Below are 26,470 nucleotides of genomic sequence, written 5' to 3' on the forward strand. Positions count from 1 at the left end.
CTTTAATAGATGGAAAGATGGTAAGAAAACAAACTAGATATGTTTCAGCGGCAAAAGAGGCGAAGACAAATGGAAAGATTTGAGGGGTACCGCGGGAAATGTTACTCTGCATCACCCGCACTCTATACTATTGTGATCTCAGTAATACTTGGTAGGTGAGGCTTTCTCTGACTCACCCTGGCCAGCCGCCCCTGTGGGGGTCTGTTTCCTAAGCTACCACGTGCTTTAGGCACACATTCATTCATGTGCCCATCAGATGGCTGGCTTCTTTGGGGCAGGGATCATATATCTTTTCATCTCTGTCTTCCCGAGCCTTCTGATGACCTGCAAGAAGGTGAGTTGGATGGTTGTTGAATGAGTGGGAAATACATATTCATAAATGACTAAAGATTAAAGACTAATTGGCAGCAAAAGTACTAGCATTAACGATTCAATGATATCAAGACTGTAGGCTGTTTGCTACCAATCAACCGAACCTTTCGTAGCACTTAAAAATAAAAATTAAGCTTGTAAACTCCCCATCCCACAAATAGCCAGAGGCTAGAGTGCTAGCTTTACAATAACTTTTTTTTCCTTGGCTGTTTTTATTAAGTGGCTAACGGAGTGTTTTCAGAAGACGTTAGTCAGGAACCGGAACACGGGAAGTACTAGTTTCTCTATCAGTGTGATGGTAGAGGCGATTAGGAATTCAAATCTGGAAATTCCAATTACAAGCCTGCGTGCCGGAACCAAACCGTTCGTGCTGCCATTTCCGGGTGGGTGCCTGAGTATGTTACAATGGATCGGTAGCTCGCGTCCGGCGGAGGTCCCTCCAGAGAGGACCGCGAGCTGAGAGACTGAGTCCTTGTTCGAAGGAGCTTGAGCCGCAGATATCGGGGCACCCGCGCTGGGCCTGTTGGGCAGGTTGTCCTACCTAGTGGATCGGAGAGTGCGCCCGGCAAAAGAACAAGACTCTTGGCTACGGTGTCCCGGTGTCGGGACGGTGTTGGGAGAGGTGAGAGCCAGCGGGCTAGAGGAAGCAGCGTGCGTGCGGGACTCCGGAAGGGGCGGGGCTCCGCTGGGTGGGAGCGGACGGCGCGGAATCTAACGCGGGTGGCGGAACCCTGGGAACCTGGCACCACCGGTGGTGGATGGACAGGGAGTTTTTAGACGGCCCTCCCTAAGGCCGAGAGACTCGCAGAAGGTGACGCAACATACAGCAGAGCCAAATTTTAACCCGAGTCTGGCGATTACAGAGACTGCATTTTCCAATTCTTACAGCGTGCAGCTTCTCAGGATCGCTGGGGCCAAACGCAGTTACTTAATAATTGTACAATTTGGGGCATCTCCGTGCACCAGTTTCCTAGTTTATGAAATGGGCTTAATTCGTACTTCACATAGTTGTGAGGATATTTATAGGGTTTAGCGCAATGTCTGCTAAGCGGTAGAGACTCCCAAAGTGATAGCTGTGTTCCCCTTTTTGCTTCTATAACTCTTTGTACTGCCCCTTAGTACGTACGTTATCGCTCCCAGGAGAGTCCATGTGTTCTTCATGTGTTCCTGTCCGATCTTCACTAAGCGCCCTGAGAATGGGGACTGTTCCCATTGCTCAAGGGAACACATGTTAACACTGGTGTAACTGGAAGGATTAGGCCTTGAAATCAGTTCGACCGAGTTGGAATCCAGACAGCTCCCTTTATTTGCTGTGTGATTTGGGGCAAGTTGTTTGCTTTTTCAGACCTTATAACAGCATAATTAGGATAAAGGTTTGAAACAGGAGGTAGGCCTTTCAGTCAAAATTAAGTTCAGTTATACTAATGGGGCCAAGGACATGGTCACTTCATTTTCAACATAAAATAGTCTGTTTGGGGGAAGGGTTATAAGCCTTATCTTTGATGTCCTGTCAAATATACTAATTGGCTTATGAGCACAGTTGGAGTCAGGCAGACAAAAGTATTGCATTCAATGATCTTACCCCAACAAAAGTACTAGAATAGAACATCGTATTATTTATATATGCTTCATAATTACTGTAACATCTTCAAGGTAGATTATTTCTTCTGATAAATATTAGTAATTTTTATGGAATAACATACAGAAGAGTGTTTTTACAGTACCAGGTATACACTAATAGTTTTGTCCTTTTCTTTTCTATTAACATTCTCCCCTCACCCCCAATAATGAATTTCTGCTTGAGCTTCTTCTCTACTCATTCATTCCCTAAGTTTTCCTGAATGGTATCATCAGTGACCTATCACTTTCTAAATTCAGTACTTTCTCATTTTTATTCACTCTGACTGTATATGCTACCAATGCTGATTTCCTGCTTTTTAAAAACTCTGTTGTTGTACATAAATCTGCTGTGCTTCTATTTTTTTGCTAACTTGCCTCTCTTTCTCATTTTCCTTCATGTTTTTTTTTTTTGGGGGGGGGTCTGTCCATTAATATGTATTTTTTAGATGGAAAGTCAAAGGACCAAGATTTGCCCAAGACAGTAATTAAGGTATATGTGCAAGGATAAACAAATAGACATGACTAAAAATAATAGAGATTCCAGGAACTAAAAGACCCATGTATGTCAATACCTAATTTATGAGAAAAAAATTAAGGCATTATAAAATACTATTTGGAAGATCTTTTAAATATCTAGTGTTGAGATAAAGAAAATATTCAGAAGGCAAAAAATAAAATCTTGACTTCTATCCCACACCACATAAAATCAATATTCCATTAGTTATATATCACATGTAAAAGGTTAAAAAAAAATCTCTCTCTATATAAAACCCTAATATGCAAATAGACTGAACAGCAGAACAACCGAACAAGCAGTTGCTATGATGTGTGCTGACCACCAGGGGGTGTGCGGGGAACATGATGGGTATCCCAGCAGATGGCAGAGCGCATAACATGGTGGGCATCGGCCATGGTGGGATGGTGGCGCAGGTGAGCGGGGGTGCCAGACCAGGGTGGGGCGCCTATCACTGTCATTGGGGTGAGCCTCTGGTGGTAACTGAAAATTCTTTGCTCCCGTGCACTGCGGTCCCTCCAGGCCCTCCACCCACTGCTGGCGCCAACCCCGCTCACACACGCTGCCAGCACCTTGCACCAGCCCCCATCACTCAGCTTGGTCAGCGGGTGTGAGCAGTGGCTGCCGGCCCCGATCACCCCTCAGGGCTTCTTACCTCCCCCTGCTCCTGAGGGGTGATCGGGGCCAACAGCTGCTGCTTGCATCCACTGCTGGCGCCGGCCCTCTTTGTACCCGCTGGTGGCACCAGCTCCAATCGCCCTGCGCAATCAGTGAGTGCTAGCAGGCCGGCGACCTCAGCGCATGGGAGCAGTGGTGGTGGGACCTGGGCTGCTGGCAGACAGAGTAGTGGGGGCTGCAGTGGGAAGGACTGGGCAGGGGTGAGGAGGATGGGCTGAAACCCGCACCTGTGCCCATTGCAGCCTCAAGGCCCACAGTTCTTTTCAAGGTGCATGAATTCATGCACTGGGCCCGTAGTTTTTAGATAATAGTAGATAATCTATTCAATGCAGAAACATAATTCTTAGGTGTAACATAAAATCATCGTACAAGAAAATATTGATAAGTGTACAGTTAAAATGAAGAACTGATGCTTACCAAAAGATAACATAAAGAAAGGGAAAAGACAAACTTTATATTGGGAGAAGATATTTGCCACATATACAATCAATAAAGGGCTTGTGTCCAGAAAGTAAAATGAACTTATAAATCAATAAAAGGACAAAGTTTCACAAAGGAGGATATCCAAATGGCCAAAACAAATGTGGAAAGAGTTCAGCCTCATTAATCAGAGAAAGAAATGCAAATTAACACCACATTGAGATACCGCTACACAGCTGACAGAATGGCTAAAATTTAAAAAGGAGAAAAAGCAGGAATCAGCAAGGATGTGGAACAACTACAACTTTCACACATGGCTAATGGAATATAAATTGGTACCATTAATTTGGAAACTGAAATATGTGCCTATATATCAAGATACATATGTAAGATTGTTCATAGCTACATAATAATAATTCATAGCAATAAAAAACCAAAATCACCCAAATATCCATTATCAGCAGAATGAAAAAAAATTTATATAATGGAATACTTCACAACAATGAAAATAAAAGAATTATAGCTATATGCAATAACATAGATGAATTTCACAAGTGTAATAGGGAGTGAGAAAGTCAAATATGAAAGAATATATAAGTCATTTATAGAAATATCAAAAATAAACTACTGTGTTTAGGGATTCATGGTAAAATTATGAAGAAAAATAGCAATTACTATATATGTCACAGTCATGTTTATCTTTTGGGAGAGGTAGGAGATAGGCATTCATGAAGGGTTATATGGGAATTGAACTAGGTCAGGCCAAATCTGGCCTTGCTTCAGTTTTTGTCAATAAAATCCCTTATTGAAACACATCCATATCCTTTTGTTTACTATTGTTTGTCACTGCTTTTGCTACAACAGAATTAAACAGTAGTGACAGTTCATTTATCTGCAAAGCCTAAAACATGTACATCTGGCCCTTTACAGAAAAAGTGTGCCAACTTTTGCTCTGGGTGATGGTTACATGAGTGTGCTTTGTGATCATTCATTGAGACTTACAGTTTTGACATACACTTTTTTGTTTGTATTTTATATATCACGATATTTTAAGAATTAAAAAGCTGTGGAATGCAGTAAGTGTTCTAATGCAAATATTTTAAAATCATTATGAAAGCACAACAAAGGCTCAGCAGGCTTAAAGTGTAAAAGAATGAGGAGGTCTGGCTGGGGTTGCTCAACCTATGAACCAGGAAGTCATGGTTTGATTCCCTGTCAGGGCTTGATCCTCAGTAGGGGGCATGCAGGATGATCAATGATTCTCTCTCATAATTGATGTTTCTATCTCTCTTCCTTCTTCTCAATTAAAAAAAGAAACTGTGTTTCTTTAAAAAAAAAAAAAAAAAAGCATGAGGAGTCCCAGAGGAAGTGATTGTGAAGCTGAGTCTGGAAGCATGAATAGGATTGTCCCAGCTGCCTGAAATAGGGAAGGACATTAGCAGCACAGGTATCAACATGTATGCCGCCGAGAGGTGTGAGAGAAGAGAGCATGTTTTGGAGAACAGATACGGTTCAGTACGGTGGTACAGAAAGAATGCTAGGAAATGAGGCTGGAGAGGCAGCTGGGACCTTGACAACAAGTGATAGGGTATGTCATATTTACAGGTTTAGAGCTGACTGGGGAGGTGGGGAGGATTAAAAGGCATCAAGCAGAGATGTGGAAAACTCACGCTTGCATTTTATTAAGATGGTTTTGACAACAGTATAGAGGATGGGTAGGAAGAGGATAGCACTGGAAGGGGGGAGAAGCAACTAGAAGACTGTTGTGTTTCCTAGAAAGAAGCAGTTTTAATAGGCCCTTATTCTTGCAGCACATGCCAAGGCCATTTAAAAGCCACGTTTGGCCGAGGCCGGTTTGGCTCAGTGGATAGAGCGTCGGCCTGTGGACTCAGGGGTCCCGGGTTCGATTCCGGTCAAGGGCATGTACCTTGGTTGCACGTCCCCAGTGGGGGGTGTGCAGGAGGCGGCTGATCGATGTTTCTCACTAACTCTCTATCCCTCTCTCTTCCTCTCTGTAAAAAATTAAAATATATTAAAAAAAAAAATAAATAAAAAAAAAAAAATAAAAGCCACGTTTGCATTCTGCTATGACTGTGATCACTGCTGCTGTACTGAACTGTTTATCTCAATATATCCCTCACTTCTTGCTCAGTTTGGATTTTAACTTATTCAGCAGCTAATCTTTACCTTGCTTGATCTTGATCTTGCATGATCTGATGCATGATCTTGACTTCTCAAATATGACTTTGACACTTCTCAACACTTAAATACATTAGTGTATGTAAAAAGCTTAGAACACCATTTGGTACATGGTAAGTTTTTTTACAGTATTATAATTTTGCTGACCTGATATTAAACATCAAACCAGATGTTGAGCTCAGACTTTTTATTTTTTCCAGACCTACTCAAAAGGGTATGTGTAAGACTACTAAAGATTGGGGGGGGGGGGGGGGGGGGGGCGGGGGGAGGATAAAGGAATTTGCATTTCATTTGTGCCAACAGCTTGGAATTTCAGGGTATACACTTCTCTTTCTAAAAGTTCCTCAAATATTTCCAGTTTGAACTTACTCTCTCTTCTCATTCTTTACTCATCCCACGATTCCAATCTTCATGAATGCAGAATATTTTAGCAATCTGTTCCTTCAACTTTAGTTCTACTGTAGGTGGCTCAAAAATTGATGTACACTTGTCATTCGTTGTCTGTCTCTTTTCAGTAAGAATGAATTGCTTTCTTCTGGGAAAACTTCAGGCCTGGTGTTCATTTGTAGTGAGTGGGTGTAAAGTTAGAGAACTTCTTCACTCCCATGATGGTAAAGAATGTACTACCAGAGACCCACATGACATTTATTCTACTGCATAATCCCAGGGTAAATAATTTCATTCATGAGTAATTCTTACTCTTTTCACTCCACAGGACTTGGTAGCTGACTTATTATGTTATAGGCATAATCCCTCTTGATATTCAGTTTCTTCTGTGGAATAGTAAATAATTTAAATTTCTACCAAGTTAACAGTTTGACCGTAGTTATTCTAGTGGAGTATTCCTGGGGAGAAGAATGGGAGAAGTGATTTCTAAGAGGGAGAGGTGACATTCTTTTCTCTGCAGACATGTTATTTCTAAAATGGCAGATAGCCCAGGGAGAGTGGCTCAGTGGTTGAGCATTGAACTATGAATCAGGAGGTCATGGTTTGATTCCCGATCAGGGCACATGTCAGGGCTTCGGACTCACTCTCCAGTAGGAGGCATGCAGCAGGCAGCCAATCAATGATTCTCATCACTGGTGTTTCTGTCTCTCCCTCTCTCTTCCTTTCTGAAATAAAAAAAATATATATATTTTAAATGGCAGATATTCTTTTGTTCCCTATACATTTTTGTCTAAAATATTTTTGTAATAAAGAGTGTGACTCCATTTTTTGATGTTTGACTGGCATCTTTTAAGCCTCACCTTTCCCTTTCCCCGCTTTGTCCCGCATGTGGGCACACCAATAAAGAAAGCCCACGTGATCTTTCTTTGTGCCTCTGGAAGTTTAAACCGTGCACGGAAACCTTTGTTCGAGTCACCCTCCTGGTCACCAAAAAACCCCAAGCCAACCTTCTTTTCCTGCTCTCTCAAGCCATATTTGGGCTTGTTTGGAGCCACCCTGCTCTCATTATATGAGTAATACATCTTTTCATACCTTCTTGGTATGTGTATATATACATTGAAACCAGATTTTGAGATCTTTGGCTTGAATAGGGTCCATCCCTACACTGTATCTGCAATGATTTTTATTAAATATTTAATGTATACAAAAGAATATTTTATGATTCAAGTATAAAAGTAGCAATTTTGAAAAATACTAGACCTATCACCAAACCTAAGAAATAGAACATTACCTATATATTTGAAGTGCTTTTCCCTGATTTCATGCCTCACCCTCCATAAATAATCCCCCAGTTAATCAGGGTATTAATTACCCTGGATATTTGGTTATTTGATTATCACTCCCCTTATTTTATTTTTACATTTTAATCACGGATGTAAGTATTCCTAAATTATATGTTGTTTTGTTTTGCATGTTTATTAACTAATATAGATGAAATCATACTGTGCATACTATTTGGGTACTTTTCAATACTACTTTTGAAAGTTTTATTCATGTTCATTTATGTAGGTGAATGCATTCATTTTCTGTACTATGTGGTATGTCCATTGTATTAATATATTACAAGTAACTTATGGATTCTTCTTTCAGTAGAAATTTGAATTTTTTCCCTATCTTTTGGTCTTACATGTAATATTGCTATGGACAAGAGCACATAAGGTCTGATGAAAACGTGCAAGAGTTTCTCCAGCATGTTTGGCCAAGAGTGGAATTTCTGGATTATACAATATCCTCAGTTTTAATTTTATTTAATGGTGACAAATTGATTTCCAAAGTGGCTGTAAAAATTGACATTCCAATTTTTTAGTTGTTGTTAATCCTCACCCAAGTATATTTTTTCCATTGATTTTTAGAGAGAGTGGAGGGGAGGGAGGAAGGGGAGAGAGAAACATTGATGTGAGAGAGACACATTGATTGGTTGCCTCCCATAGGTGCCCCAACTCCTGGAGGTGGGGGTTATAGAGGGGCAGGGGTGCGGGGATTGAGCCTGCAACTGAGGTATGTACCCTTGACTGGGAATCAAACTGAGACCCTTCAATCCACAGGCCAATGCTCTAACCACTGAGTAAAACTGGCCAGGTTGGCATTCCAATTTTATATTTGACTGTTTGGATAAATAATTTTTCTAGCACCATTTATTTAAAGGTTCTTAACTCACTGATCCATATTATCGCCTCTCTCATAAGTCAAGTTTGCATATTCAGACGTTCCTTGATTTACCATAGGATTATGTTCTAATAAACCCAATGTAAGTTGAAATTGTCACAAGTCGAAAATGCATTAATACACCTAACCCACTGAACATCATAGTTTAGGCTCAGCCAGTTTTTACTTTCACACCATTGAAAAGTCAAAAATTTGTAAGTTATGCTGTCTGTACATGCGGTCTGTTTTCAGAGTTCTCTATTCTGACTGATTTATTCATCTGTTTTTGTCTCTTTCTGTACAAGTACAATTTGGGCTTGTGAATGTGGCTTAGTTATAAGCCTTGATATCTAATAGAAAAATACTTGCACTTGATTATTTTTCTTCAGTAGTTTCCTAACTATTCTTGGTCCTTTGCTCTTCCATAGAAATTTTAGAAACAGCTTATTGAGCCACTAACCAAAAAAACCAAACCAAAAACTTGTTACACTTTTAATGGGATTGAATTGAATCTATAAGTCAATTCAGGAGGAGCATTTGAGGATTATTGACATATTTTTGCAGTCTTCAATCTACCTATATATAAATATGGCATAACTCCCCATTTGTCAAAGTCATCTTTATTGTCCTTAAAGAAAGTCTTCTTGTTTTCCCCTGGAAGGGCTTGCATGTTTTTGGTTAGATTTATTTCTAGCTATTTCATTTTTATATGCTATTGTAAATGTAATCTTTTCCTAAATTAGGTTTTACATTTAAAAAGTTGTGTTTTGAGGGTTATATAAAATAAACTGACTTGTATATCTTGGTTTTGTTTCCAAATTCAGTTTACAAAACTTCAGAGAGTTTGCAAACTCATTCCAATAATTTATCTATAAATTACTTTGATTTTTCTGTGTCTCTAAATAACATTTTTTTAAAGCTTAAAAAAAATTGATTTTAGGGAGAGAGAGGAAGGGAGAGGGAGAATGAGAAACATGGATTGGCTGCCTCCTGCATGTCCCCTATTGGGGTCGAGCTGCAACCCAGGCATATGCCCTGACTGGGAATCGAACTGGCAGCCTTTTGCTGCACAGGATGATGCTCAACAAACTGAGCCACATTGGTCAGGGCTCTAAATAATAACAGTTTTGATTCTTCCTTTCCAGGCCTTGCATCTTTTAACTCTTTTTCTTGCCTTTAACTGGCCAGAACCTTCAGTACAATGCTGTATAGAAATGTCTTGTTCCTGATTGTGAAAAAGAAGGTTTTACCATAAAATAAGTATATAGACTTTTTGTAGATACTCTACATTGACTGATGGTGATCCTGAGGTGCCCTTTGGTTGCCTGACACTGAAACAGTTGAGACTGGGGACACTTCCTCTCCCCAGTTCAGCTGGAGGATTAAGCCTGAGCCTAACTTTTCCAGGACTGGATACTCTTCTTCTTCCTCAAGGTGCCTGAATCGAATTTCCCTAAGATCATCAGTAGACATGAAAACATATGACCATACAAAGACTTGAACACAAATTATCATGGTGGCATTTTTCACAATAGCCAAAAAGTGGAAACAACCTAAATGTCTATCACCTGGTAAATGGATAAATAAAATATGGTATAGTCATACAAGGGAATACCATTTGTCAGTAAAAAAGAATGAATTACTGACACATGCTACAACATGGATGACTACAAAACCATTATTATACTCAGTGAAAAAAAGCCAGCCACGAAAGAACACATTGTGTTATTCTATTTATGTTAAATGTCCAAAAAAGGCAAATAGGTTAGGGTTATCTAGAGTTGGGAATGGGAATGGAAAATGGCTGTTAATGAACATGAGGTTTCTTTTTAAGTGATGGAAATGTTCTAAAATTAGGTTGTGGATGGGTGTTTGTACAACTATAAGTTATAGTAAAGTTCATTTATACACTGATGGTGTATAATAGATTAATGTTATGGTATGTAAATTATATCTTAATGAGGCTATTTAAAAAAAGTGATCAATAAAAGCAGCTGAAGTTTCATGATAATTATCTGACTGACTGGTTTCTAAACCTAGCTGTCTTGGTGTCTAGGTCCTGACTGATTATTCCCTGCATACAGGCTTCTCTGATGCTTGCATGGATGTTAGGATAGCAAAGGGGCAGGAGATCATGGCAAAAAAATTACTGAACTGCTGCCATCTATTTAATTGCTTGCTAACTATACTTTCTACACTAAAGGCCATTCCTATTCTTCTATAATAATAAAAATGTAATATGCTAATGACAGCCGAATGACCTTCTGGACGCCCTTCCAGATGAAGCCACGGTGGCGGGGGGAGAGGCAGAGGTGGTTAGGGGTAATCAGGCAGGCAGGCAGAGTGGTTAGGGGTGATCAGGCAGGCAGGCGAGTGGTTAGGGGTGATCAGGCAGGCAGGCAGGCGAGCGGTTAGGAGCCAGAGGTTCCAGATTGTGAGAGGGATGTCCAACTGCCAGTTAGGCTCGATCCCCCAAGCATCCCTGTGGGATCAGGCCTAAAATGGCAGTTGGACATCCCCCGAGGGGTCCTGGATTGTGAGAGGATGCAGGCCGGGCTGAGGGACCCCCCCACCATGCATGAATTTAATGCACCAGGCCTCTAGTAAATAATTATAAGCCTTATAGCAAGGCTATAGAGTACACATCTCCCTGTCCCCCATTGTAGAACCACACCTCCATCCAACAGGGCTCTGGCCCCTGCTTATCTCTGCATTGGATTATGAGAAAAAGGAGGAATTGGACCTTGTCTTGCTGAAATGTTCCAAGTTTCCCCCAAAACAAGACAAAACAAAAACCCCTGTTATGTATATGCATATCAGATATCACTATAGCGTTTGCCTTCACCTACTCTTTAAAATTTTTTTAAATGAATTTTTTTTAAGAGGAGAGGGGAGGGAGAGAGAGAAAAACATCGATGTGAGCACAAAACATGGATCAGCTGCCTTTTGCACGTTCCCTACCTAGGATTGAGCCCACAACCTTTTGGTGCATGGGATGACAACCAACTGAGCCACACTGTCCAGGGCTCACCTACTTCTAATCCTAGTTTGCTAATAACATTGTTATTATGATGGACATGGAATGATTGAAATTTCCCCCATCTATTGAGGTTGATTATCTTATATTTCTCCTTAAGATATTAATGTGATGAGTTACTCAGATTAATTTTAGATTAGCTTTCTAATCCAATCCTCTATTCATGAGACAAACCCAGCTTGTCAGTGTAGCAGACACTATTGGTACCCCACCCAGATCTCCTGGGGTCCTTTTTACCAGTTTGGTATACCCACCCCCCAGCTGCTGCCAGTGATGCTGCTAACAGGTCATACCCTCATGGTTCTCGGGAGACTTGCCCCTCTTCAATTGAAATTGCTTCATTAGAAGATACTTACTTAGATGACCCTGTGGTGATCCTAGAAATATCAGTGGTTAAGACATCTTGTGGGATCTCTGGAAAGCATCAGAAGGAGAGTTGCAGTGGAGATGTCAACCAGCCACACTCACTGGTTACCACAGTGCTGATTAATGGGCGAGTTGAGGAGCCATGATGGCAGAGAGAAAGGCTATACATGGGCACAAAAGCATGACATCCTCACCAAAGCTGACCTTGCTACCACTGCCACCATACCTGCCAACAACAGAGTCTGATACTAAGCCTTTGATCATGCATGAATCCTTGAGGAGATCAACCAACCACTTAGTGGCACTTGATAATATAAGACCATTTGCACCCTGGAAAGGACAGCAATTCATTTTGAATAAGATTAACATGTTTTCTAAGTGTGAATTTACTTTTCATATCTGCTTTGAAAGTGATCAGCACCTCTACTCAGGGGCTCACAGAGCATCTGATTCACTAACGTGGGATCTTCCACATACTGTCACTTCAGATCAAGGGACTGAATTTATGAAAAAAGATTCAGTAGTGGGCACATGCCTGTGTGATTCACTGGTGCTGCTACATTCCACATCATTCATACGCTGCTAGCCTGACAGAGCAGTGGAATGGCCTCTATGAAACACAGCTGAAGCAACAGCTTGGAGATGATATCCTACAAACATGGAGCACTATCCTTCCAGATACAGTATGAAGGTTAAAGCAGAGGTTAGCAAACTATGGTTGAGAGGCCAAACGTGGCTTGCTGCTATTTTACAAACTTTTTGTTGGAACATAACCACACTCATCATCTACATATTGTCTTTGTCTTCTTTCAAATTGTGATCAACCAGAATCCTGGAGAAGTTGTCAAAGAATGGAGTGAACCTAATGTGCAAAACAAAGCAAGTGGACCTGAGTGGTACAAGGGGTGGAGCAGAGCAGACAAAGTTGGTGCTCTGTCTAGATCTCCTGGGTCTCATTATATCGATTCTGTGTGCCCACTCTTCTCCAGGTGCCTCACGCGATGCTACTAATGGCTCACACCTGCAACATTTTCTGGAGGCTTGCCCTTAGTAGATTGGAGCAACATCACCAGGAGGTGTCTGGAAGTTATGCACCACTCATCCCTGTAACAGTCAGTAAACAGTGACTGCCTAATGCCCGATATGGAGGTACAAAAGCTCACATCCTTGTCGCAATGTGCAAAGACTGTGGTGTGTATATGCATTAGAGCTCCTGGAGATTTCAGGCTGACAAACTTGCGGCCCGTGGGCTGCATGTGGCCCACAATGAATATTTTTGTGGGCCCCCCCCCCCCCCCGCAATATAACGGTATGTAAGAAACATTTTAATAAAAATTCCATAATTTAATTTTTACAATATTCTGTTATACATACTTATTAATAATGAACTACAATGTTCGCTAATGACTGATTACTATAATCGTGTTGCATTCATTTCCCTTATGCGCCTTACGTGCAGGTGCACCATTTCTCTCCACGTAATACTAGCAGCAAATATTTTAGCAGCCTATTGCCGTGTCATTAGTCTTGGACTGACTTGTTTGTGCGCAACAGGAAATATTTTGCTTTCGGAGAACAAGAAAAATAGGTTTATTTGTGTTATGCTTATTAATTTGTCTGGTAAGTTAATGTTTAAGAAAAAATATTAATTTTTATTAAAATGTTTTATTATTTTATGTTAACGATTACTCATTTATTTCAGCCCTTTGTATTCAGCATGTCTCTATCAAAATAAACCTACGTTTCTATGAAAATTGAAGCTTTTGTTTTTTTGTGGCCCACATAAACTTAAACCTTGTTTATTTGGCCCGTGTTAGCCTTTGAGTTTGACATGCTTGGGCTACACCGAGCTAAAACAACTCTTGCTTTGCTTCTTCCCTTGGCCTCTGTGGTTTCCCCTCATTCCCTTACAATTTCTTTCTTTCTTTCTTTTTTTTTTTTTTGGTAAGTATAGTTATGAGAATGGACTGTAAAAGATGCTGTTGATATGCTGATTGGTCTAAAACATGCAGCCCATAATTGTGTTTGGCCCAAGATATCTCATGTAATTATGTTATTTCTCCCTTTAAAAACTTGATTACATCTTTTCTGCTTTTGTAAAGTTTATTCTATTTCCCCCCTAATGTCTAAAGATGGAATGCTTAGCTCGTTAATGTTGAGCCTCTTTTGTGCTTTACTTAGGAATATATAATTTTCCTCAAAATAAGACTTTAACAGTATCTCACAAGTACTGAATATGGCTTTATCATTCAGCTCTAAGAAGTTTCTGATTTTCATGATGACATTTTTTAACCCACAAATAAAATTTCCAAATACATGGCAATATTTCTACTTGTCTGTTGTTATTGATTTTTAACTGAATTTTATGATTGTCAAGTAAGTGTTCTATATGATATGAATTGCTTGAAATTTATTGCAATTTGTTTTATGAACTATAATAAATATTTTGTGCTTGAAAAGAATGTATATTCTGCTGCTGTTGAGTGTGGTATTCTATACTTATCTTTTTCATTAAGCTTGTTAGTTGTGTTGTATAGATTTTTTTATATCCTTATTTTTTGGTCCTTTTAATTTACTGTGAGGAAATTAAGTTAAAATCTTCCTTTAAGATGGTGAATTTGTTCATATATTATGAGACTATGTTAGTAAGAGCATAAGTTTAGAACTGCTATATTTCCTGATGAATTGAAGTTTTTATTTTTATGTAGTGGCCACCTTTATCACTAGAAATGCTTTTTTGCTTTAATATCTCATATTTTGTATGATATTAGTATAGCTACACAGGATTTCCTTGTTTAGTATTTTCCCCATGCCTTGACTTTTTAGACTTTCTCTGTTCAAATGTTTTGGGTGAGGCACTTACAAAGATCATAGAGTTGGATTATTTTTAATCCAGTCTGACAATCTTTGACTTCTAATTAGATAGTTTAGACAAATTCCATTTATTAGGATCAGTTTTACATTTGATATGGTAAATTATTTTATTATAAAAATATTCACTGACCTTTCCTAATAGCTCCTCCTTATAAGGCCCCTCTCTTCTAGGCCTGCTCCTGTTAAAGTATTACACTTCTAACCCCATTAATACCTAACTACATTAATAGGCTTGGCCATGTGATTGATTGATTTCTTTTTTAGCAATTAAAAGTTAGTATAATTAAATGTGCTACTTCTGAGTCACATTGTTGTTCTGAGTTGCTCTCTGCTACAGTAATGTGGTGTTCCAGACTGAAGCAATTCCTTGGGTCTTGGTCCGAGATTGAATATCTAAAGCCATCTGAAGACTGGCATGCAATGTGAGTGAGAAGTAAATCTTAGATTCTGTAAGGCTATCCTGCATTTGCTCCATAGCAATTTTGAAATTTTGGTGGGCAAATATTGCTAAAGCCCTCCATATTTGAGGTGAGGAATGTTCCTTGATTCAGTTACTCTACAGAGAGTTGAGGGATTTCTTGTTTCATTGTTCTTTGTGGCCCTGACTCTACCTTCTGGAAAAAATTTCCTTTTCCTTTGTCCTTCTTGACCACATCTGAAATAGAGGGCAACAGAACCTCCTTTTGGATTGTGGTTTTCTTAGTGCTTTTCTTGCCCTACTTCCTCTGGCAATAAAACTACCCAAAACTCAACAGACTTCCTATCTATTTTATTCCAATCAGCTGTATGTGCCAGATCCATATCCATAGTTTTTTAATAAGATGTACTTCCTTAGGGTGTTATATTTCTCTTTTCTCACATACATATATTCTAATTCCCAACCCCTTTAATACCAAGTAACTTGGGTCTATTAGAGATCACTGGGGAAGATACATAAGTTGTTTTACCTGAATAAGCAATTTTTGGGGTACCATGCCCTAACTGGCTTTTTGCCCCGAAGTCCTTAATCCATCTAATGGTTTTCACAAAGTTATAATGGGCACACCTTTAATTTGACCTCTGCTTCAAAATTGTGTTATAATTAGCTTTTGTTACTCAAAGATTTTATTACACTTAATTTTTACACTTTGGGGTGGTAAGGTAGTGGTGGGTTTTTGTTGTTTTTTTCATCTCTGAAAGTCCATGGATTTTTATATCTTCTATTGTCTTTATTCCTGTTTGCAAACATACGAATTATTTTCTGAATTCAGGAAATGGTCAAAGGCTATTAACAGTTACCAACATTCACTAGTAAAGTTTTATTTTCCAACTTCTTCCCCTAGATACTTCTGGCTCTGCAACCTTGGACAAGTTACTTAACCTCTCGTGTATAGGTTTCTTTAGTTTACTAGTTTAATATTGAGTTAGTAGTAATACTATCTTCTTCAGAGGGGTTTTTGAGGATTTAAAGTAATAATCCAAGTAATCCCTTAGAACACTCTTTAGCATGTATAAGTGATTCCTACTATAATTATTACTACAGTGTAAGCACTTCAGTTTGCGTTCCTTGCTGTAGACAGAACTCCATCCCTCCACCATTAGATAGATTAAGCCAGACAATCTGATCAGATCATAACAAGAGAGCAGCTGTGCTTTCTGGGTTATTCTGCCCTAAGCAATTCTGCACAGGGACATCAATCATCCAGCCCATGTTGAGCTAAAGTGTGGTCAGTCCAATTACTTTTTATAGTCTCTATTCTAAAGGGAAGATCCTGCCTCACATCCTTTCTGCAGTTTTCCGTTTCCTGACTCCAGATACCCTGCACATAATTAACCAAAAAGGAACAAGCAACACTTGGAAGGTAGTCCTCTCTAAATTCACACAAGCAAGCAACATTTTTCCACCTTCACCATGCACCTCACTCCAAAGAAGTTACAGCATCTCAGATATATTTCTGATTCAAACACACTTGAGAAGCCCCATCTCTCCCTTCCCCTCCCCTCCCAAAAAAAGGTAAAATCAACTCTAAGTCAGGACTGGAAAAAAGTTGGCAATTTATAAAAGGTTCCCAAAGAATCCTAAAGCCTGGCTTTAAATAATCATATCTAGATATAAATTTAGATTATAAATATAACTAGAAGCCCGGTGCATGAAATTAGTGCACAGGGGGTGGGGGTGGGTGTACCTCAGCCCAGCCTGCACCGTCTCTAATCTGGGACCCCTCAAGGGATGACCGACTGCCCGTTTAGGCCTGATCCCATAAATGGCAGTCACACATCTCTCTCACAATCCAGGACTGCTGGCTCCCAACTGCTCGCCTGCCTGCCTGCCTGATTGCCCCTAACTGCTTCTGCCTGCCAGCCTGATCACCCCTAACCACTCCCCTGCCAGCCTGATCAACACCTAACTGCTCCCCTGCCGGCCCGATTGCCCCTAACTGCCCTCCCCTGCCGGCCTGGTCACCCCCAATGGCCCTCCCCTGCAGGCATGGTTGCCCCCAACTGCCCTCCCCTGGAGGCCTTGTTCCCCACCCAACTTCCCTCCCCTGTAGGCCTGGTCCCCCCCAACTGCCCTCCCCTTCAGGCCTGGTCCCACCCAACTTCCCTCCCCTGTAGGCCTGGTCCCCCCCAACTGCCCTCCCCTGCAGGCCTGGTACCCCTCAACTGCCTTCCCCTGCTGGCCTGGTCCCCCCCCCCCCAACTGCCTTCCCCTGCTGGCCTGGTACCCCCCAACTGCCCTCCCCTTCAGGCCTGGTCCCCCCAACTTCCCTCCCCTGTAGGCCTGGTCCTCCCCCCCCCCAACTGTTCTCCCTTGCAGGCCTGGTCCCTCCCAACTGCCCTCCCCTACTGGCCATCTTGTGGCGGCCATCTTGTGTCCACATGGGGGCAGCCATCTTTGACCACATGGGGGAGGCTATCTTGTGTGTTGGAGTGATGGTCAATTTGCATATTGCCCTTTTATTAGATAGGCTGTACATATATAATTTTAGCAGAAGAGAGTCTACTCTCCATAATATCTTAAAATCAGCTCTTTTCACTGTATTACTAATATATTTGATGTCAATACATTTACTTTTACAATATTGTTTTTCTGGTTTATTGTATTCTTCTGTATGAATGTAACAGTTGCCTATACTTGACATCTGGATTGTTTTCTGAGACTCCCTAAGACAACAGTGATGTTATAAACACTCTTATAAATTAAATTCGGAGATCAGGTTTATTTGTTTACCTTGGGATTTTTTTTTTTTTAGATGTAGTTCTAAGTCTTGCCCACCTTTGGAAATAATACATTTATAAGAAAGAAAATCTTAAAATATCCTAATTTGAATGTTCCATTTATTTCCAGTTAGAACTTAATTGACACAAAGACTATTACTTATAACATCTATAATATGTCTTATACTTTACATTCTTTACTTAAATCACCCAACAGCCATTTGTGCTGTATTATTATCCTCATTTATAAAACGAGGCTCAAAGAAATAAAGTAGTATATGTTCAAGGTCACAGATGGTTAAGAGCAGAAAATTTGAATTCTTTCTGGTCAGACTTCAAAGTTCAGGAATTTTCTAACACCATATTCCTGAAGAAATAACATAATTCAATTTTTTATAGATCCAAAAGTATGTTAGGTGCAGTAAGGAAGATGACCATTTAAAACTGTCAGTGAATGAATTTGTAAAATGAGTCATCATTCACTAAAAATAGATGGAAATTAAAATGTTTAGTTATAAAGTAGATGAAATCAAGAGATACTTCTCTAATTTCCTTTGATCCTGAAAATGCACAATTTGTACCATCTACTTTGAGATGGATGCATGCTCAGGCTAAACTCCATGCTCTTCCTCAGTGCCTGTCCCAAGTTCTTTGAGAAGTCTCTAATCGTGAATGTAACTCTCTGTTCTTATACTGTACTAGAGGCCTGGTTCACGAAATTCATGCACTCGGAGCGGGTGGGGGTCCCTCAGCCTGGACTGCATCCTCTCACAGTCCAGGAGCCCTCAGGGGATGTCCAACAGTTGGACATCCTTAGTTCTGCCGCATCTTTAAGCCATCAGTCGGACATCCTTAGCACTGCCGCAGAGGCAGGAGAGGCTCCCACCAATGCTGCTGTGCTAGCCAGACATGAGCCCGGCTTCTGGCTGAGCAGCGCTCCCCCTGTGGGAGCACACTGACCACCAGGGGACAGCTCCTGTATTGAGCGTCTGCCCTCTGGTGGTCAGTGCGTGTCATAGCGACCAGTGGTTCTGCTCTTCAGTCGATTTGCATATTGGCCTTTTATTATATTGGATAGGCTAACCTTTCCCCACTAGGCATTGACGGAAACATAAATACTAATGCCAACATGTTTTAGATTTAACAGAGAAAATGTTTGAAGAGTGTGCCACATTCTCTGTATGTAAGGTATTGTAGGATATAGATTCTGGTTGGTTCCTTTTTGCCCACTCTTTGATCTAACTCTGTCCACCTTTTGGAGAGATCAGCTTCTACCAGTTGAAAGATAAATTCAATGTGTCCTGTTCACCCAATTTGTCAACTCCTGAAATGGAATTTGTCATTTGTAGTTTTGCATTACTACAGTATTGCGGCTGCCCTTCAGGAAAGTTGAAACTCTCACTCACTGGCCACCCTGGGCAGGTATCGATTAGGATAGGTTTAGTTGCAAGAAAGGGTGCCTTAAACCACAAGAAATGTTCTTGTTTCTTTTTTTAATATATGTTTTCATTGATTTTAGAGAGAGAGGAAGGGGGAGGGTTAGGGATAGAAACATTGATCGGCACGCCCCCTACTGGGGATTGAGCCCGCAATCTGGCATGTTCCTTGACCAGGAATCGAACCAGTGACCTCTTGCTTCATGGGTCAACACTCAAGTACTGAGCCACAATGGCCAGCCAAAATGTCCTTGTTTCTTAAGAAATATATTCAAAGTGGGCAGTTCCAGAAATGATTGGTAACTCAAAAATGTCATCAACAGCCCTAGCCGGCTTGGTTCAGTGGATAGAGCATCAGCCTGCGGACTAAAGGATCCCAGGTTCGATTCCTGCCAAGGGCACATGCCCGGGTTGCAGGCTCGATCCCCCCAGCAGGGGATGTGCAGGAGGCAGCCAGTCAATGATTCTCTCTCATCATTGATGTTTCTATTTCTCTCTCTCTCCCTTCCTCTCTGAAATCAATTAAAAAAAAAAAAAAGAATATTAAAAAATGTCATCAACCATCCAGTCACTAGATGGCTAACACAGCTCTAGGCATTAGCTCATCACATTACTTTTAAAGGTGAGAAAAGTGGGGCAAAGGAAAAACACCTTTTCCATTTATTTGGAAGGAAATATTTTACAGATTTTCTCCTAGCCCATATAGGAACTGGATCACATGGCCATCCCTAACTGCAAGACAGCTGAAAAGTATCTGGCAAGGGGGTTTAAAATCCACCATGATTGGTTTAGGCCAGTCACAATTTATGTGTATTCAGCCTTCTTATTCCTACTTTTTAAGTGCTTTTTAAAATTTTTTTATCTTCCACTCTTATAGTGGCCATGGCCCAAAAAAGGAGAAATGTCTGTGGGACAAGCAGCTTATGTGATATAAAGGTCATATGATAGATACTGTGCTCTGTTAAGTAAGAAAGAACAACAATAAAGTTACCTATATGCTATGATTAGGGCTGAAGTAGTGGCCTTGGTCTATGATTGGCTTCTTTAGACCTGGCTATGATAAGAATGAAAGAAATAACAAAGACACCAAAATTGTAGGAATACAAAAGCCAATTAAAACCCTCCATAGGCTAAACTCATTACAAGTACCATTAAGAGGATGAGCTGGGCCAAATACTAGCATAAGGAGGCAACTGAAGTTGTAGTTCTAAGTCAGGCAGAGAACAATCTGATAGTATCTTTGCTGAAGACAGCTCCCCTTATCTCTTAAGTGTAGGAATCAGCCAATTTCCCTAGTTAGAAAGGCCCACTTGTTAGGGCAAAAGTCAGGATGTGTGTGCAATGATATGGGCAGTCAAAAAAAAATTTTTTTAAAATATATTTTATTGATTTTTTACAGAGAGAAAGAGAGAGGGATAGAGAGTTAGAAACATCGATCAGCTGCCTCCTGCACACCTCCTACTGGGGATGTGCCCGCAACCAAGGTACATGCCCTTGACCGGAATCGAACCTGGGACCCTTGAGTCCGCAGGCCGACGTTCTATCCACTGAGCCAAACCGGTTTCGGCTCAAAAAAATTTTAAATACCATTTGTGTGGGAGTGTATGTGTGTGTTCCTCAGCAATGTGTTATGCATTGAAACAAGTCTGATCAACTGCTCCACACCAAATAAAATAATCTGCTCTTTTTAGATCTCTGAGTCTCCCCTATCCTCTTTGTATGATACCCTCTTATAACCTGGAGAGGAGAGCCAAGAAGCTGCCAAGGTTGTAGCATGGTGGTGTTTACCTCAGAAAGCAACCACCTGGGAGGTAAGCTTGGCCTTCGCGAACCGTACCCTCTCTGCACTATTTCCCTTGGTGTCCATAGAGCCTACAGCCCAGCTTGTGGAATTAAAAGGTAGTGTCAATGGGAAAGTGATTACTAAATAATGCTAATTTAAAATTAGGATACAAAATGACCCCAGTTATACCCGAATATAGTATATTAAGCATGTAATTATTTAAAATTAGAACCTTAATAATAGTTATTTCCAGGTGATGATATTTGGATAATTTTTCTTTATACTTTTCTGAATGTCTAATTTCCCAACAATATTTCTTTCATAATTATATAAATGTCCTTTTCCCCCTCTTTTTAAAAAATCAGTGACACAGAAGAAGATGCAGTTACAACAGCTGGTACATACTGTTCACCATCTTGAGAGGAGCAAACCTTTCAAGTGCTGTCTTCTTTTCATCAAGAAGTGCCTTTTTTACTGGTGAAGCAGAGAATAATCAATACGAGTAGATCAAGATCATAAGTTTTGTGATAACTTCTCAGGGAAGAGACTGCTCAGGGTGTTTGGAGCTGTTCTGTTTGGCTTCCTGCTGCTCCTGGCTCGATGTAGAACTTTGCAGGTTAATCTTGGTGCTCCACTGAGATTTTGTTATTTTTATTTTTTCATTCTCACCCAGGCTATGTTTTTTACTGACTTTTCAGAAAGAGGGGGTGAGGGAGAGAGAGAGAGAAAAACATCGACATGAGAGAGAAAGATTGATTGGTTGCTCCTAAAAGGCATCAAACCCACAACCTAGGTATGTGCTTTGATGGGGAATTGAACCCACAACCTTTTGGTGTATGGGAGGATGCTCCAACTGAGCCAGCTGACCAGGGTCAAACTTCGTTATTTATAGCTCTGTTTACTTCTAAACTATAGGCAAACGAATATGCAATATACAAAGTACCTTGCTGGTGGGCAACAGAGTCCACCCCCTACCCACCTACCCAAGGAAACAGCCCTTCATTAGGAAAGAGGACTACTTACACCAAGAAGAAGAATGATACAGTATCTGAGATAGAAGGTATTTAAAGAAGATGAAATCAAGCTAAAAGCCTCAGGGACTCCAGGCTGCTTGGCTTCTCCTCAGCAGGTTTTCCTTCGTCTCCTTCTGCTCTCCCCTGTCTTTAGGCTCTTCTCATTCCTCCAACCCGGCCACTGCTCCTCCGCCCCCACATCTGCACATGGCTGGCTCCTTCACTCCACTGATGTCGCTGCTCAAATGTTAACCTCTTCTGAGAGACCTTCTCAGAGAATTCAGTCTAGATTGCTAAAACATGCCCACCACAGCCTTCTATCTGGCTTGAGTTTTCTTTGTGTCACTTATTCTCAAGTTTTATAGAAACACACCTAAGTTTACTTGTTGATTATCTCCCTTGGACACAGAAGCACAACGAGAGCAGGAACGTTGTCTGGTTCACTGCTGATTATCCCCACTGGACACTGGCGTGTATGTGTAGTCAGCTTTCAGTGAATAATTGTGTCATCCATGAATGAAGGAACAAATCGTCCCCCTCAACTCACTTGAGAAGGCGATTTCGTGGCCGCTTTACCGCCCATCACTAAGTTGCAGTAACTGGGAATCTGATGTTGAATACGTTTGTCCCTTTTGTGTCCCTCCCTCATTGTGTTCACTGCCAGACTTTTAATTGTATTTGTGTCCACTTCGTTTCCTTCAACCTTTCCCCTGGGGAATCCCCTTAGAGCCTCAGCCTTTCCCGGGTGTCTCCCTGTGTTCTTTTCTTGCCAGCTTTACTGAGGTATAATTGACAAAATTTGCATATATTTAGGTTGTACGACATTATTCTTTTAAGGTGTGCAATGTGATGACTTAATATACATATATATTTTTGTGATGAGAACACTTAATATCTACTCTCTTAGCGAATTTTAAGTATACAATATTGTTAACTGTGGTCATCATTCTGTGCATTAGACTCCCAGAACTTATAATCTTACAACTAAAAGTATCCCTTGACCAACATCTCCCCATTTCCTCCGTCTCACATCCCCTGGCAACCACTATCTATTCTCTGGTCCTATGAGTTTGACTTTTTTAGTTTCTCTATATAAGATACAGTATTTGTCTTTCTCTGTGTGGCTTATTTCATTTAGCATGGCCTCCAGGTTTATCCATGTTGTTGCAAATGGCAGGAGTTTCTTCCTTTGTGCACTTCTTCATAATTGAAACCTGTTCTTCCCCATTTGGACCTCACCTCTGAACCTCAGAGACTATAACTAGTGTCCGAGGTCAGTGACGCCCAGAGAAGCCCACAATGGCAGAAACTCCTCTGGGGCCTAATTCACCCATGATACTTAATTCAGGTCTGTGATAAGTTTTTCTCCTTCAACAAAATGGAACAGATAGTCAGTCTTGCATTAAAACCTCTTACCAACTCTGGAGCTTACAAGCATGAGGGGAAAAGTCAACATGCCAGGGACAGTTGAATAGAAATGTCTTACATCCTGGATGACATTGCTGAACTGCTGAATTATCCTGAGATCACTTTCCTTTGGACTTCTTATGGTTTTAAACTGCTGTTGTTGAATACCTCATTACTTGCAGAGGGAAGAAATCCTGACAGGGTTGTGGGCTGGAGTAAGGATTTCTTTAAGGATGGAAGATACTTGCACAAGTGGAATGTACTTGCACATTAAGTCCTTTTATATTTTATAAACAAAGATGCCTATTATTTTTCTGTTATTCAATATTGTTTTATAAGTTTTAGCCAATATAAGAAAATAAAATGAAAAATTATAAATATTGGTAAATAGTAAAATTTTTATTTTCAGATTAGAAGATTGTTTTCCTAGGAAAACAATCTAAGAAATTCTACTTTGTTTCACTTTTCTCATCTATAGAACTGATATATCTACCTTAGATATAACTGGTCTACCTTATAGGAATATTATGAGAATTAAATGAGCTAATCCTATATAATAAAGAGGTAATATGCAAATTGACCATCACTCCAACACACAAGATGGCCCCCCCATGTGGTCAAAGATAGCCACCCCCATGTGGACACAAGATGGCCATCACAAGATGGCCAGCAGGGGAGGGCAGGTGTGGGTGATCAGGCCAGCAGGGGAGGGCAGTTGGAAGGGACCAGGCCTGCAAGGGAGGGCAGTTGGGGGCAACCAGGCCAGCAGGGGAGAGCAGTTGGGGGTGATCAGGCCTGCAGGGGAGGGCAGTTGCGGGGGACCAGGTCTGCAGGTGAGGGCAGTTGGGAGGAACCAGGCCAGCAGGGGAGAGCAGTTAGAGGGCGACCAGACCGGCAGGAGAGGGCAATTAGGGGCGACCAGGCTGGTAAGGGAGGGAAGTTAGGGGTGATTGGGCCAGCAGGGGAGGGCAGTTGGGGGCAACCAGGCCTGCAGGAGAGGGCAGTTAGGGGCAATTGGGCCAGCAGGGGAGCAGTTAGGTGTTGATCAGGCTGGCAGGGGAGTGGTTAGGGGATGATCAGGTTGGCAGGCAGAAGCGGTTAGGGGCAATCAGGCAGACAGGCAGGCTAGCAGTTGGGAGCCAGCAGTCCTGGATTGTGAGAGGGATGTCCGGTTTAGGCCCAGGCTGGGCTGAGAGACACAGCCTCTCCTGTGCACAAATTTCATGCACTGGGCCTCTAGTACACATAAAATACATAGAACAATGTCTAGCCCTTTGTTAGTTCTCCATAACTGTTAGGCTATTATTTAAATAGTTAAATAAGGTAACTGGATACAAAAGTAAAATACTTTTTTAAAAAATTCATTTTAATAAATAGAATTTTAAAAATACATATATTTTTTGCATTTAATTTTTTCTTTATTGTTGAAAGTATTACAGATGTCCCCTTTGTTTCTAGCCCGCCCCCCCCACCCACATTGTTTCTAGATCCCCTCCACCCCATACCTGCCCCTCTCAGGCCTCTGTTGTCTGTGTTCATATATGCATACTAGAGGCCCATTGCATGAATTCATGCACAGGTGGAGGCCGGCTGACCCACCCTGATGGGGGCCCACCGGGGGTGGGGCCGGCCAGGGGGGAGGGGCTTTGGGAGGGTTTTAGGGCATGTCCAGCCCATCTCAGTTCCAATCGGCTGGACCCCAGTAGCAAGCTAACCTACTGGTTGGAGCGTCTGCCCCCTGGTGGTCAGTGCACGTCATAGAGATTGGTCAACCGATCATCTACATGTTCAATAGATGTCTGCCCCCTAGTGGTCAGTGCACAGTCACAGTGAGTGGTTGAGTGGCCTTAGCATATCATTAGCATATTATGCTTTGATTGGTTGAACAGATGACTGGATGACTGGATACTTAGCATATTAGGCTTTTATTATATAGGATAAGTTTTCCTGTTAATCACTCCCAACCCACTGCCCCACCCCCACCTTCTCTCTGAAATTTGTCAGTCTGTTCCATGCTTCTATGTCTCTGGATCTATTTTGTTCATCAGTTTATTTTGTTCATTAGATTTCACATATGAGTGAGATCATGTGATACTTTCTCTGACTGGCTTATTTTGCTTTGCATAATACTTTCCAGGTCCATCCATGCTGTTGCAAATGGTAACAGCTCTAGAATTTTAAGGAGATTTAAAAATATAAGTTCCATGAGGGCAGGGATTTTTATCTTCATTATTCAGTTTTATCCCCACACTAGAATAGTATTTGGCACATAGAAGGTGTTCCACAAATATGTGTTTGTTGAGTGAAATAACACATGTAAAAACAGATAGTACAATCCTAGCTGATTTGGCTCAGTGGGTAGAGAGCTGGCCTGCAGACTGAAGGGTCCCGGATTCGATTCCGGTCAAGGCCACATGCCTGATTGCGGGTTGGATTCCCAGTAGGAGGTGTGCAGGAGGCAGCTGATCAATGATTCTCTCTCATCATTGATGTTTCTATCTCTTTCTTTCTCTCCCTTCTTCTCTGAAATCAATAAAAATATATTAAAAGCAACAACACATAGTACAGGGTCATAGCAGGCATTCAATAAAAGCTGGTTTCCTTGCTTCCTTTTTGTTAAATTATAAAATCCAGCATGTTTCAAGGTTCCAAATAACCCTAGGTAACTCCTTGAAGTTGGAATCTAATAAGGACTCATAGAATCAGCCAGAATACTTGGATTCTGTGTTAGCCTGCTAGGGCTGCCATAACAAATTACCACTGACTGGGTGGCTTAAAAACAGAAACTTATTTTCTCACACTCTGGAGGTTAGAAGTCCAAGATCAAGGAACCAACCAGCAGGCTTGGTTTCTTCTGAAGCCGCTCTTCTCAGCTTGCAGATGGCTGACTTCCTGCTTTATTTTCACATGGCCGTCCCTCTGTCTGCGTGGACACCAGTCATTCAGTGAGGGCGCACCATA

The 26,470-nt window shown here is 41.1% G+C and overlaps 1 long non-coding RNA gene across 2 annotated transcripts; it reads left to right on the plus strand.

The window, feature by feature from the left end:
* Positions 1-219: 219 nt before the first annotated feature.
* LOC129148970 (uncharacterized) lies at positions 220-21,629 on the plus strand. 2 transcript variants are annotated; one of them, XR_008555960.1, is made up of 4 exons: positions 724-994; positions 12,788-12,947; positions 20,998-21,117; positions 21,455-21,629. It is a non-coding gene; the product is annotated as an uncharacterized LOC129148970 (long non-coding RNA). The 2 variants fall into 2 exon arrangements; XR_008555961.1 differs by lacking the exons at positions 724-994; positions 12,788-12,947 and adding an exon at positions 220-334.
* Positions 21,630-26,470: the final 4,841 nt, after the last annotated feature.

This window comes from Eptesicus fuscus, chromosome 5 (genome assembly GCF_027574615.1).
Source record: "Eptesicus fuscus isolate TK198812 chromosome 5, DD_ASM_mEF_20220401, whole genome shotgun sequence".
Taxonomy (NCBI): domain Eukaryota; kingdom Metazoa; phylum Chordata; class Mammalia; order Chiroptera; family Vespertilionidae; genus Eptesicus; species Eptesicus fuscus.